The sequence below is a fragment of the Odocoileus virginianus genome, chromosome 2 (genome assembly GCF_023699985.2).
Source record: "Odocoileus virginianus isolate 20LAN1187 ecotype Illinois chromosome 2, Ovbor_1.2, whole genome shotgun sequence".
NCBI classification, from domain to species: Eukaryota; Metazoa; Chordata; class Mammalia; order Artiodactyla; family Cervidae; genus Odocoileus; species Odocoileus virginianus.
This window is the reverse complement of record NC_069675.1, coordinates 81,519,046-81,532,268: the sequence shown is the minus strand read 5'-3', so window position 1 is coordinate 81,532,268 and position 13,223 is coordinate 81,519,046.

The window sequence follows — 13,223 nt, the reverse complement described above, 5'->3', positions numbered from 1 at the left end:
GCCATTTGGGGATACTGTGAGAGAGGAAGTTAGTTGAGAAAGAGGAGAGAAAAAAAAGAGAAAATAAAGGCAATAATGAGAGTGATTATACAGACTCCAAAATCAGAGAGAAAGGCATAGAATCCTGACTTTTGCCCATGTTCCCCCAAATCTCATGGCCTTTCTATTCTTGGGTCCATGAAACTGCCCATTATAGCTTTTAAAAGATTCCTCTTTATTCTAACAAGCTGGAGTGGGGTTACATTTAGAACAAAAGATGGTGACTAAGAAATTTAGGAAGACTGCTCTTGCTAGGGCAGCTTGGGGCAGAGAGCGGCAGACAGGAGATGAGTTAGGCTGGTTTTGCAATGGATCAGGTGAGAGATGACACTATCTGGGCTAAGGAGAATAGAGGTGGTCGGAAGGGACAGATTCAGAAGATGTCCTGTAGGTAGAATTGACTTCGTGCCAGTAGCTTGTGAAGGGGAAAGAGAAGGAGGTCCTGATGATGCACAGTTTCCAGCTTGGGCCCCCACCCAGGGGTGGTCCTTCTATAAGCTGAGCTCTTGAAGCGGGGAGGAGTGGACAGTGAAGAGAACTGACCTGAACATCCCATGACTCCCCCATACAAACCATTCCTGTTAGCCAGGCAGGCTGCTGGGGCTGCTCCTACTCTCCCTCTAGGGGCCTAGCAATGCCTATCTCTAAAACGAATGCTGTTCTTTAGTCATTTTCTTCAATCCAAATCATTCTCACTTCTTTTGACTTCGATACCATCCTCATCTTTCAATTTATTTCAAGTTTATTTCGATTTATTTCAAGTTTCATTTTATCTGAAAGAATTCTCTATGTACCAAGTCCTCTGACATGGTATTGCTCAGGACACCTGTAGCAGTCAGAAACAAGGACCAAGGAATGACACAGAAACATTCTATGCACAAAATACGGTGTATCGTACTACAGGACTTGATCCATCTTTCATATATTTGTGTGACCTCATGGAGACAAAGTCTTGAGAAAACTGTTTTGTCCCTTAGATGTACCCTTAGTCCAATTTTGCACAAAAATGGGTGATTCTTGATCCCCCCCAAAAGTCTTGGAGAGAATTACAGACTTTTATAAATGGATGATAACCCTACTGTTTGCTTATTTGGGCTTTTGCTTCAATCCATGACACAGAGCAATGACGTGGCAGGCCAGTGAATTAAACTTCAATCCTCTACTGACTTATCAAAAGCCTGGGTAATGGAAATGATATTTATGAGGACTTGTTTGAAGGGCATGCTATTTATCCCTTCCTCTCGTGTGCTAATTTTTATTCCTGCATCAAGCTGTGCACTTGGACCATATGTTCTTAGTCCCCAGCAGAATTTTCATGCATTTTAATGTTATTTCCTTGGCTTACATCCAGGGATATTATACATAATGGCTTTATGAAAACTATTACTGAGGGGATGTCTTTGAAGTACTATGCATTAGGTCACTTAATTCCTTCTACATGGAGTCTGGAGTAAAAAACTCTTTTGTAATGAAAAAGGTCAGGAAAAGAGGGACTTCCTTTGAAGAGCTGAAGCAATTATAACTTTTGGTGACAAGACTAACTATGTCTTTCTTTTTGGATTGACCATTAAGCAACTTGCCAGATATGCAGGTGAAATGCAGGAACCGTGAGGGCATCTATGGTTTGCACAAAGGTGGCAGCGACATGATGAAGGTAACAGTAGAGGCACCTGTGGATTTTGCCGGGCACCAGAGGGGGGCTGGGAATGAGAACTACTCAGTGTCCACAACTTAGGAGGCTTGAAGGTCTTGCTAACTGCATTCTTCAGTTCCCCCACCTGGACCACTATCTATTTTGATTTTCTTGTTTTATGACTATGGCAAGTCACCAACCCATTCTGGGACTTTTGTAAATTGAGGGCATTAGAGCTGAGGCTAGCTAATTAGAAGTGAATAATGGAACATCTCCAACCATGTTTGGATGACTGCTTCCTTCTTGATATTTCTGTGCCTGCTGTTCTGGAGTCTTCCTCCCTCCTTGCCTGTTCTGGACTAACCACAGGCACCTATCATCCATGCCAGTGGCCTTCAGACTAAAGGGGTCACTGAAGAGTTTTCAAACTTAGCTACATGTCGGAATTATCTGGGGAGTTTAGAAAAATTATGATGCTCTGGCTACACCCTTAATAAATTAGACTCTGAACTGAGTTCTAGGCACCTGTATTTTTGAAAACTCTTCCGGTATTTAAAATGTGCAGCCAAACTTGAGAATCCGTGCTCTTCAAAATTTACTGTTTATCTGAATCACTGAGTATCTTTCACACTGCAGATTCTGACTCCGGAGTTTTGGGAGGAAGCCTGAGAGTCTTCAAGTCCCAAAAGCTACCTGGTGATCCGATGCTGTTGGTTCTTGAATCACACTGAGGAGTGAGAGAAGAACACATATTTGAGGAAGAGTGTAAAGGAGGAAGTACTATGGATTCATTTCAGCTGGACTCCAGTGTGGGGCATCCCCTGGGCTGAAATGAGCAGAGCCATTTTCTGTGTTCTGATTGGCTGAACCCCGGGCAAAGTCCAGTCCAGTGTGAGGCCCAGAGCTCCAGGAGGACCATGAAGATGCCCAAGGACATGTTCCATCTTTCCTGCCCACCCTCTGTGGCATTGATCTCTTCCTTGCAAGTTTTGTCTGCGGTCAGTTGCCTGTTATTCCAAGCACATGAAATTGTTTACTAATTAGATGATGAGTATCTTGAAGGCATAGTCATCTTGTCGTCTGCAAAGCCTGAACCTCATGGTGTCTGCTGAGAGAGGGCATGCCTGGAAGGCAGGCGCTTCTTGGAGGGAAAAATAACAGAGAGCTAATATTGATGCTGCAATGCGATGGACAGTGATTCTATTCTGAGAGTGCCTCACAAAAGAAAAAGAGTGCCCTGAAACACCATGGTCCTGGAGAATTATCGTGGTTTCTTGCCTCTGTGCTACTGCTTGCAACTGTGTCACAGTGACTCATCTTTCAAGGCCCAACTCAGAAAAATCTCTTCTTGTTTTGTGCTTTCCTCCCCTTCTCCCTGCCTTGGTGCCACCCTGACTCCTGAGCTCCTTCCATCACAGATTCTGCTGTCCTCGACTGCTTGTGTGTCTGCATCTTTCTGTGTCACTCAACACACTGCCCGGCAAGCAACAGGCATTTAGGAAACAAAAGCTCAATGAGATAAAATGAATGACTTACCATGAACTTCCCTTCTCCGCGTTTCCTGACTTTCATCCAGAGAGGAATAATTAATCAAGAAGGCAGGAAACAGATTATTTTTGGATACCACTGGGAGAACCAGGATACTTAATGCTGGTGTCCTCTGTAATTGGAAGCTATGAACAGAAATAACTCACTGCAGTGGTGTTTTCTGCCCTTTGTCAGTTTCCAACCTGAGTTGAGAGGGTGGTAGGTGGTTTCCTAATAGCAGGAAGGTTGTGTGTGACTCTTGGCTCAGGGAGCCAAGCTTTTGGAAACATCTTTGCCCTCCAAGTGGGGCCCCAAGGCTGCATGTGCTCTTGGGCACTTTTATGGACTGTTTGCTCAAGGAGGCGGCATCCTACTTACCAAGTGGGAGGTGCCCTCTTGGCACCCAGTAGGCGCTGGTGGTTCCTGGTGAATTTACAGCTCATGAGTAACACTGTTATCTTACGGGAAAATGACATTTGCTATTATGTTATTCAAAGCACACTAGTTAATTATCATATTTTTAGCTGATACATAGCATCCATTTTTAGAACATTCAGAAAAGATGTCATGTCTTTGAAGCTATGTCTACGTAAGGTAATAGGGTAGTCACATATAAGAGTTTTCTTTTCTTTCTTTTTTTAAATAAAAGATTTATTTTGCTTATTTATGGCCGTGCCTCATCTTTGTTGCTGCGCACCCGGCCTTCTGCAGTTGTGGCAAGTGGGGGCTACTCTCTAGTTGAGGGGCACAGTCTTCTCATGGCGGTGGTTTCTCCTGTTACTCAGCAGGGGCTTTAGGGTAAGGGGCTTCAGGAGCACAGGCTCAACAGCTGTGGCTCATGGGTTTAGCTCCAGGAGGAACTTAGTTCCCAAGTGATGCTTCGCAGTATATGGGATCTTCTCGGACCAGGGCTTGAACCCATGTCCCTTGCATTGGCAGCTGGATTCCTTACCACCGAGCCACCAGAGATGCCTTTTCTTTTTTCTTTCTTTTCTTTTCCCCTCTTCTCTTTTCTTTTCTCTCTTCTTTTCTTTCTCTCCTCTTCTCTCCCCCACCACCCCTCTTTCTCACTCTCATAAATTGGGAGTAGAACGCAAGATTGCAGTTCCTTTTTAAATGATGACAGCTTACTCCAGCAGAGGGAGTTCCCTTGTAACATCTCTTTCTGGCATGTGCAGGGCTAAAGTGACTGGAGAGACTCCCCTTGAGTGGTTCTGTGTCAAGGATGGAGGCTGTATTCGAAACAGGTGGATGGAGCTAATGTATATTTCAAATAAGAGGACTGGTAGTTGGATTTAAGAAAGAAAAATGAAAATTTAATCCATGCATTGAGGTTGGATTTATAGTTTTGCTATCATAAATTAATTCCTGCTTTCAATGGGATCATCCCATGGTAAAGAGTAAATCAAGCTCCGCTTGAATTTTCACAAAGAGGATTGGGCGTTTTCTCTTTTGAAGACTTAAAAAAGGAGCTGGTTGAGTCGATACTTCTGTGCTGTCACTTGGAATGAGAGCAGAGTCCTAAGTTCACCTCTGATGAGTCGTGAGACAGAGCAGGGGGAAGGATGCTCACGCCGGAAGTGACAGCCCCTCCCCCTGGCCCCCCATCCTCAGCCCTTTACATGTTCATCTCGCTAGACCTGCTGCTCTTTCATTTCTCCGTGTTTAAAAAACAGTGCTCATTTTCTTTTTCTCATTTTCCTCATTCTCTTAGGGACAGTGAAACACAGACTACCTCAACTGGCTGGTCCAGGGAACAATGCTGCTTTATTTTTCCTTACAAATGTGCCTTCCCTGTTCGTTACTCGAAGGTCACAAGAAGGGCTTGAATTTGTCCCTGGACCTTCCCTAGAGGGTCAACCTGCACTTGCCATGGGTACTGGCTAAAGGTATGCACTTGACCTTCACTCAAAATCCTCTATCATGTTTTTGAGCCTCTTTCTTTCCAACAGCCCCTCCGAGAGCTGCACAGAGCCCTGAGTATAAAGGCCTTTGTGATCCATCCATAACCATGCTCTTCTCCCATCCAGGGTCCTGGCCCTCAGACCCTTCATAGAAATTCCTTACTTGTTTCAGAGGTTTGTACACTCTCTAGTGCTTTATACAGCGCCTGACATGCAGACACGTTCTTGTTAGTAGGTGGGAGCCTAGCAACTTAACCTGGAATGTGGTAGGAAAAAATAATATTAAAAGGGTGGGTCAATCCTTCATACATATAAGAGCAGTGTGTGTGTGTGTGTGCACTTAATGGTTTTCAAAGGCTTTTTGTTTTTCTTTTTACAGCTTCAAACCTGCTTTTTAAAAGCTTTATTAAATTAACATTTCATAAAATTCTCCTACTGTAAGAGTACAATTTACTGTGAGAAAATTTACAGAGTGGTGCACCCTTCACCATAATCCAGTTTTGCGGGGAAGTACTCTGGCCACCTGATGTGAAGAACTGACTCACTGGAAAAGGCCCTGATGCTGGGAAAGATTGAAGGCAGGAGGAGAAGGGGATGACAGAGGATGAGATGGTTGGATGGCATCACTGATGCAATGGACTTGAGTTTGAGCAGGCACTGGGGGGTTGGTGATGGACAGGGAAGCCTGGTGTGCCGCAGTCCATGGGGTCACAAAGAGTTGGACATGACTGAGTGACTGAACTGAACTGAAGTCCTTGGGAATCCTTGGAAATCTGGGGGAGGGGTCAGATTTCCCACAGCATTTGGAATGGGGATCTAGGCTCTTTGATTTGGATAGACAAAGAAAGATTAAGCCCAGAGAGCTGGAAGACATTGGGACTTGTGAATTAAAAACTTCAAATATAAAGAAACTGAGCACAGTTCATAGTTAATAGCTGTTGGTAACACCTAAAGATTATTTGCTAAATGCTAGACATTGTTCTGAGATTTCATTAACCCATTTTTTTTTTCAACAACTGGTGAGGCAAGTGTTTTTATTATCCATGATTTTTTAAAATGAGGAAGCAGGTTCCTAGAAGCTAAGGAAGTTGCCTGAAGTCACATAGCTGGTATTCAAACCAAGGTAGCACTTCTCTAGGAACCACATCCAACCAGCATTGTGCTCCCTAACTCACCAAGTGGTCTAGAACAAGGGACTCTACCGCTTGGACCTAGGTCTCCTCCTCATTAAAATCAAAGACTGGGACTAGCCTATTGATACAGACATTTGCTCACTCATTCACTCTTTCATTCCAGGCGTGAAGTGGGAGTTTAGCACACTTGAGTAAGACAGTTTTCTTTTGCCCTTGAGTCCTTGCTTCTTTTTGGAGATTCCAGAACTTTTTTCCTTCTGATATCCTCACCTTCCCTGCTGAGTCTTTGTCATCCATCAGTTTGTACACCCACCGCCCTCCTTGTTGAAGCCATCCACCAACCTCAGGGTCCTTCCCCATCACTGTTTTAGCTTCTGATTCACTGTTCATATTGAAACATATTCATGATGGGCAATTTCAGTATCCATCTGGATGACACGTATAACACTTGGGCTCCAAATTCCCTGGTCTCCTCTTCTTTTCCTCCACCCAGCTCAGCCATGCATCCCAAAGTCACACGCACACACACACACACACACACACACACACATTATCATGACCAATAGCAACTATGACTCCATAATCTCCAATTTTAAGAGAACTTCTCTCTTTGATCAGTTTTCCAGCTCCTTTCTTCTAGTATCTTTGACTCCAACAGTTCTTTAACCTCACAGTGTCCGGCTGTCTCTTCATCCTTCATTGTTTTGTCACTGTCTCTCACTCTCCTATTGTCATTGATCTATGTACCCAACTGAAATTCCATAGTTCATCAGTACAACCAGCAGGAAGCTGGACTTTCCTGGAAAAAAAAAAAACTGGTCTTGCTTTACATTTATCATAATTCATTTCAAGTGGACCCTTAAACAATTCAGTCCACATTTTATAATTCCCTTGTCTTACATACAAAGTTTCACAGTCTTTGATAATTGTTTCATTCACCTTCATTTTTTTTTTTTTTTGCCACAGATCTCTGATGTCTCCTTTCCAATCCACAGTCTCTGCTGTTGATTTTGTTGAGAAGATTGAAGTTTTCACAGAACATGCACAGGTTTTCATCAACTTGCCTACATACTAACCTGTATCCATACCTATATACACTATTTCTTCTTCTTCCTATTCTGATGCAGAGATGAATTGTTTGTGTTCCTAGACAATGTAGTTTCTGATAGGTGTGTTCCAAGTTCCTTTCCCTCTCCCTACTATTCTGACCTCATCATCAGTTTTTCTTCTCTACCAGATCTTTCCCACGAGCATGCAAATATATAGCCATGTTTCCCATTACACACGAAAAAAGAAAAAAATCCTTGATTTTAATTTACTTCCTTCTCTGTCATCCTATTTATCTCCTTCCTTTACACCAAAAGTCCACAGAGAAAAATATCTTAACTCCCTGATTCAATCAGTATCAGGATAGTACAAGTAATCCTGCGATGAATGACATGAGTGATATAACAATAAACATTTCTCTCTCTTTCACATCCTAGTCGGTGTGGGATGATGGTGCTCCTGGGTGGTTCTCCTCCAGGGGTTGATCCAGGCTCAGTCTGCACTTCCTCTGTGTCACTTCCATCTTCACACAACGTCCATGGTGACTACAATGTGAAGAGTGAGCAAGATCACACAGGGGTTTTGTGAGTAGACCTGCTTAAAGTTGCCACAAAGCATCCTCACATTCCTATGCCTGATCTCCAAGTTAGAGGGTCTCAACGTAACTATAATGGGGGCTGAAAATGTAGTAGTCCAGTTTACCCAGGAAAAGGAAATGAGATAGACCTTCATCCAGCTAAATCACTGACGTTTGGAAAGTTTTTGTTACAGCCTCTGGTATTAATTGTCCTGACTAATACAGACATTGGTATCATTTTTGCTATAACAAAAAACTAAAATAGATGACATGGACTTAATGGAAGCTTTAGAGATGAGAAAAGTAGATCTAACACACTGGAGAGTTGAAGATCCATCTTACGTAGCAGCAAATTATTTGGTAAAAACCTCTTTTTTACCGAGATCATGGCTGTAAGATAAAGTTGGAAAGCAGAACATTAGTGAAGTGTGTAGGCTATTACTATGTGTGCAAGATAGTAGATAAAAAAGAACACATGTTCCATATGAACCAACCAGTTTGTAAGCAAACAGTTGGAAAAGCCAACTGTTTTGGTCTCTAAAAATCAAGATAGAGGATTTAATGAGGCTTTGAGTGAAAAATTCTCAGAACATTTCTGAATTGAATAAAGTGACTCAGAGCCAAGATCAAGTTGAGGGTCTGATTTTCCCATTCAAGCCTGATTGTGAGAGCAGGAGAGAGGTGTGAGGGAGAGAGAGTGAAGGAAGATGGGAGGAGAGCGGGATATTAGATAGGTGTGTAGATTAATGAAGAGCTCATTTAAGAACTAGGTATCTAGGAGAAAATGTGAGTGTGTTCCTTACCTGTGAAACTGATGACACTGGCTGGAAGAAGTGGGTGTGGTCCTCTTCTGTGCCCAGGAAGAGGAAGTGAGACGGGTTAGCATCTTTCCAGCCCCACCACGCTGCTCTAATTCACCTTCTGCCCCCATCCCTCCACTGAAGTTTCTCCTGTTGTTTCATAGGAAGTTCACCAACAACAGGACACTTAGGTTGCTAAATCAATCAGCCAGCTCTCAGTCCTCATCCTAGCTGACCCCTTGGCAGCCTCAGACACTGTTGGCCACTTCCCTTTGCTTTGAAGTAAATTCTGCACTTAGATTTGTTCTCTGCTCATTTCCTTCTGCTATGGTTTCGTCATCTCCCTGATCTTTTCATGTTGAGACCTCAGCATCCAGTTCTCAAACCTCACCTTTTTCCATCTATGCTTACTCCCAGGGTGATTGCATCAACTTTCATGGAATTAAATACCATCTATGCACCATCCATGATGTATGTAGCACAGACCTCTCTCCTGCTTGAGTCTCATCTATCCAGTTGCTTTCTAGTCCTCCTTCTTGTATCAGTCCTATCGTATCTAATGGATATAAAACCAAATTCCTGATCTTCCTGAAAGCTACTTGTTTCACTGTTTTCCCATCTCAGGAAAAGACAGCCTCATCCTTCGAGGGTCCCGGAGTAATAAACTTGTTGTCGACATTACCTCCAGTTTGTATCTCATGCTCTCATGCAACCCATCACCAAGACTTGATGTCTCTGCCTTCAAAGGATGCCCAGCATCCGAGCAGTTCTCAGCATCACTGTGGCAAATAACCAGGCCAAGCTACCATCATCTCTAGCCTCAATTACTGCCTGGCCTGGCTTCTGCCTCTATGCCTTTTCATCTGTTCTCAACATGGTTGCCATGGTGATCAAAAATAAGTCAGATTATGTCACCTTCCTGCTCACACCTGTGATATCTTCCTTCCTAAGTCCAACGCAAAGTCTTTCCAATGGTCTATGTAGCTCCAAAGTGCTGTCTCCTAGCTCTCTGGTTTCTTTTATTCTTTTCTCCCTCATTCCTTTCTGGACACATTGGCCTTGCCATCTCTGAGTGGTCTAGGAATGCTCCCTCCCACAGCACTTGGCACTTATCATCCTTCCAGGTCTTTAACTCTGGGGCTTTTTGGCAAGGAGCCCTTTCCTTGAACACCTGGGTTAGCTGCTCCCCCAGGTCCCAACACTCCCTGTATTATCTACTCTTCTGTAGCACTGTCATCTTCTACCCTAGCAAACAGCTTGCCAACTGATCATATATTCTGCCTTCTCAGAAAAAAAATTACTGCTTTCTTTCCCCAGTGAAACAGAAGCTCAAAGAGGTAGAGATTCTTGCCTGTTTTATTGACTGTATGTCCCAAGCATCTAGATGGGCACCTGGCACAGAGCAGACATTCCACAAAGAGGTGTAAAATACCATGTGCAGGAATAAATGCACCCATGTGAAGGGTGAGAGATGAGGAAGGAAAGAGGACCCAGGCTGGCAGGAGCAGGAAGTAGCAGGACTGCCTGGCAGAGGTCTGGGCTCTGGGGAAGTCGAGGGGCTCCGAGCTGTAGGGGGCTCCGGAGATACACTGTGTCACGCTGCAGTGCCCCCTCCCATGGCTGGACCACATCCTCCCTGCTCGGAGGCTTCCTGCTCTCTACAAAGCCCACTGCACTGACATCCTCTGGCTGCTTTGCACAGCTTGAACAAGGCAGTAAAATTGGTCTCTGCAGGACTGTGGGTTCACAGTGGAGGGAGGCAGCTGGGCTCCATCCATCTCTCCATCTCCCTCTTCTCCCCTTATCACCAGCAGAGTCTGCTCCTCATATTAAAAGGAGATGGCATTAGAATCCTCAGTGTAGCCTGGGCATTGCAGTTTGTCTGTTCCCACTCACTGCCTCCTTCACATCTCCTGTGGCTGGGGCTTATGGGGAAACTTAGGATATGCAGAATTCCCGGGAAAGGATGCTCCCAGAGCTATGATGAGATGGACACTCAGTCTCAATGGATAAGTGAACGCATGGCCTCAGTCTGGGTAACATGCAAAGTACAGCTTCCGACTTGGGGAAGGTAGAAAAGTAACATCAGTGAGTGGCTCAGTGGTAAAAGAATCTGCCTGCTAAGGCAGGAGACACAGGAGACTCAGGTTTGATCCCTGGGATGGGAAGATCCCCTGGAGGAGGAAATGGCAACCCACTCCAATATACTCGCCTGGGCAATCCCATGGACAGAGGAGCCTGGTGCACTGCAGCCCATGGTATTGAAAAGAGTCGGACAAGACTGGGAGAGCACACAGGCACACTCTGCAGGGAAGAGATCTTCACTTTGAGAAAGGGGTGTGTGTGTGTGCACACGCATGCATGCATGTGTGTGCATGCATGCATGCATGCAATGAGGGAACTTGAATCTCCTGCACATCCATCCACCCTGGGCTCCACTTGGCACAGTGGTGTCACCAGAGCCTCCTGGAGCAAACACAACCAATGCACAGAGGAAGTTAGGGACAAAGGTTTGGTTAATTACTGGCGCTGTACAGAAGAGATATTCCAAGTACGGGGTGATGCATGTCATTCAGATTGTCCCAGACAGAAAGAGCTGACTTTGTTCTGACCATATTGCCTTCTTTGAAGTGTTGATTTGAGATTTCAGATGATAAATGCAAGGAGCCTATTGTAGCGTATGTAGTTGAGCAAAGGTGGTTGCTTTATTGTGGAGTCCTGCACTGATGCCCAGGGCAAGAGTATATGTGATTTATGTCTGAAGTCCTTGGGGTGTGATTCAGTGCTGGATCAGGCTCACCTTTATCTATGCACATTGACTAGTGAATACCTCAAGATAAGAATGGTGAAATGTAGGAAACAGTTGGTCTTCTGGTGGATTTCCTTTCCTAGGAGCTGGGTTGCTATGAATTTTGTTCCTTGTCCCCAGAGCAGTCTTCATGTATATCCCTTGGTTTGCCGCCCAGGGCTTTTCCAGTGTCCTGGGCAAAGCCAGGGACACGGTGGGCAGATATTCTTCTTTTGTTTTTTTTTTACCTGTTGCCACTGGTTCACAGGGGCCTCAAGTATCTTCCAAGGTGATCTCTAAATCTCTGGATTCCTAACTTCATTTTGCATTTCTGGGTCCAGCTAGTTTCATCAGAAAGAACTTTCTGGGAATTCTTTTTTTGTCCAACCACATCAGTGTTTGGATAAAATCAGATTAGATGGAATTATCAGCCAAGCATTTCTGTAGCTTGGGGACAAAGCTGGGTTTGACTGTGCAGTGCTGTGTGTGTGTGTGCGTGCATGTGTATGCATGTGCAGGTGGTTGAGGAGACTGTATGGAAAGACTTTTTACCTAAAGGAGAAGACCATGGCCATTGGTCTTCTCACATTTGCCGCAAACCCACAGGGGCCTGCAATGTTCTCGGCTCTCAAAATCAAACCAGATGGAGAACAATGATCCAGAATTTGTGATTGCTGCCAGATTTTTGTCCTTTGAAAAGCATAACCCTATAAAATGCAACCCCCATCAAGATGCATTCAGGCAATCCTGTGTCCTTAAGCATACCTGCATAGGAGCATCCCCTATGTAATCCTTGAAATCCTGCAAAAGCTGCTTATATTTAGTGAGAAATAAGCAAAGATATCAATAGAGGACTCACATTTTCACTTGACTAGTAACACTTAATATGAAAATTTTAGACTTGTGACATAATACATTAAAAATGAAAATTAAGATTATACATAATGATTTCATCTATGCTTTTTTCCAGAGCATGGAAGATCTGATGGAACTAGCAAGATATTGCCTCTTTAAGAGCATTCTAATTTCTAGTGTTGCTGTCTCTTTGATTGGCCATGGTTGTTTTGAGGTCTTTCTGTCTATATCACAGTAAGTGAGGTGCTCTAGTTCAAGATGCTGCCTTGTAATTTGACATCCTCAGATCATTTAAGTTAAGTATGCTAGCACCTATGTGCTGGAGAGAAAAAATGTACTAAACATCTAAAATTATGTGTGAAAAGCAAGAATTGTCTCTAAGGTACTTTTCTATGTGTTCACCAAATGAGAAGTGAAGACACAGCCTGCAGAGGCCGGTGCCTTGATTCAGGGGTGTGCACACGGCGTTTCTCACAATGTAAAGGCCAAGAAAAGAGCTGCTGTTGAAATTCTTGGAGTCAGTGAATTACTACAAGACCCTCTTCCATGTAATTCTTGGGGAAGCAAAGCTATGACAGCAGGTGTGAGTCCCCAGGAAGCACTTTGTTTTGAGGCAAAGCTGTGTGATCAGGATCATTCATTTGTTGACCCTATGTGCCAGGCCCAGGGCACTGCCTCAGAGTAAGACAGTCCAGGGGGGCCAAAGTGAGTGCTCCTAACAGCGAATGCTAAAACGTGCAAAGGGGAGACAAAGAACAGCACAGAGGAGATGCTATCCTCTGAGTCGCTGCTTGGGCAGGGCTTCCTGGAAGAGGCATCCTCTTTGGACATCTGTGCCTCAATGAAAGAAAATAAATATTCTAATCTGGCAATTGCCACACAGAGAGGGAATCGAAATCTCCTGAGGCTCTAGGTTTCCT